The sequence below is a fragment of the Macaca nemestrina genome, chromosome 14, assembly GCF_043159975.1.
Source record: "Macaca nemestrina isolate mMacNem1 chromosome 14, mMacNem.hap1, whole genome shotgun sequence".
NCBI classification, from domain to species: Eukaryota; Metazoa; Chordata; class Mammalia; order Primates; family Cercopithecidae; genus Macaca; species Macaca nemestrina.
In genome coordinates this window covers 45,410,822-45,412,509 of record NC_092138.1, presented here as the reverse complement: position 1 = coordinate 45,412,509, position 1,688 = coordinate 45,410,822, and the positions used below count along the sequence as shown (strand labels likewise).

Genomic DNA, 1,688 nt, shown 5'->3' with positions numbered 1-1,688 from the left:
GGCTTCCAGCTTCATCCATGTTCCTGCAAAGGACATGATCTCATTCCTTTTTATGGCTGTGTAGTATTCTATGGTGTATATGTGCCACATTTTCTTTATTCAGTCCATCATTGATGGGTATTAGGGTTGATTCCCTGTCTTTGCTATTGTGAGTAGTGCTGCAATAAACGTACCTGTGCCTGTATCTTTATAACGGAATGATTAATATTCCTTTGGGTATATACCCAGTAATGGGATTGCTGGGCCAAATGGTATTTCTGGTTCTAGATCCCTGAGGAATCGCCACACTGTCTTCCACGGTGGTTGAACTAATTTACATTCCCACCAAGAGTGTAAAAACATTCCTATTTCTCCGCAGCTTCACCAGCATCTGTTGTGTCTTGACTTTTTAATCGCCATTCTGACTGGCATGAGACGGTATCTCATTGTGGTTTTGATTTGTATTTCTCTAGTGATTAGTGCTGTTGAGCTTTTTTCATGTTTGTTGGCTGCATAAATATCTTCTTCCGAGAAATGTCTGTTCCTGTTCTTTGCCCACTTTTTGTGGGGTTATTTGGTTTTTTTCTTGTAAATCTAAGTTCCTTGTAGATTCTGGATATTAGACTTTTGTCACTTGGGTAGATTGGGAAAAGTTTCTCCCATTCTGTAGGTTGCCTGTTTGCCCTGATGATAGTTTCTTTCACTGTGCAGAAGCTCTTTAGTTTAATTAGATCCCATTTGTCAAAAAATGTGGAACACTTCACAAATTTTCATGTCATCCTTGCTCAGGGGCCATGCTAATCTTCTCTATATTGTTCTAATTTGAGTATATATGCTGCTGAAACAAGTACAGAAAGTGGTTTCTTGAGATGGAACCTGCTCCTGGTGAAGATGCTGTGAACATTGTTGAAATGACAAGAATTTATTATTTATTTATTTATTTTATTTTATTTTTGAGATAGGGTCTCACATCACTGCCCAGGCTGGAATGCAGTGGCATGATCACTGCTCACCGCAGCCTTGTCCTCCCAGGCTCAAGCAATCCTCCCACTTCAGCCTCCCAAGTAGCTGGTACTACAGGTGTGCACCACCGCACCCGGTTAATTTTTGCATTTTTTGTAGAGACAGAGTCTCGCTTTGTCACCCAGTCTGAAGTGCAATGGCATGCTCACAGCTCACTGCAGCTTCGACCTCTTGAGCTTCAGCAATCCTCCCACCTCAGCCTCCTTGGTAGCTGGTACTGCAGGCTTGTGCCACTACATCCAGGTATATTTTTGTATTTTTTGTAAAGATGGGGTTTTACCATGTTACCCAGGCTTATCTCAAACTCCTGGGCTCAAGCGATCCTCCTGCCTCAGCCTCCCAAAGTGTCGGGATTACAGGCATGAGCCACAGCCAGATCCCTTTTGCATACTTAATAGACTACAGAGTAGTGTGAACATAACTTTTATAGGCATTGGGAAGCCAAAATATTAGTGTGACTCACTGTATTGCAATGTTTGCTTTACTATAGTGGTCTGGAGCTCAACCTGCAAATTCTCCAAGGTATACCTGTGTATGACATTCTGGAAAATCAAACTAGGAAGAAAGTAAGAAGATCAGTAGTTGCCAAGAGTTGGTAGGTGAAGGGATGAATAGGCAGAGCACAAACAATTTTTATGCCAGTGAAGCTGCTCTGTATGCTGCTATAATGGCAGATTATAAATTCG

General features: G+C 41.8%; 1 non-coding gene across 1 annotated transcript; it reads right to left on the bottom strand.

The window, feature by feature from the left end:
* Positions 1-723: 723 nt before the first annotated feature.
* LOC112427926 (U6 spliceosomal RNA) lies at positions 724-826 on the bottom strand. Its single transcript, XR_003019710.2, has one exon. It is a non-coding gene; the product is annotated as a U6 spliceosomal RNA (small nuclear RNA).
* Positions 827-1,688: the final 862 nt, after the last annotated feature.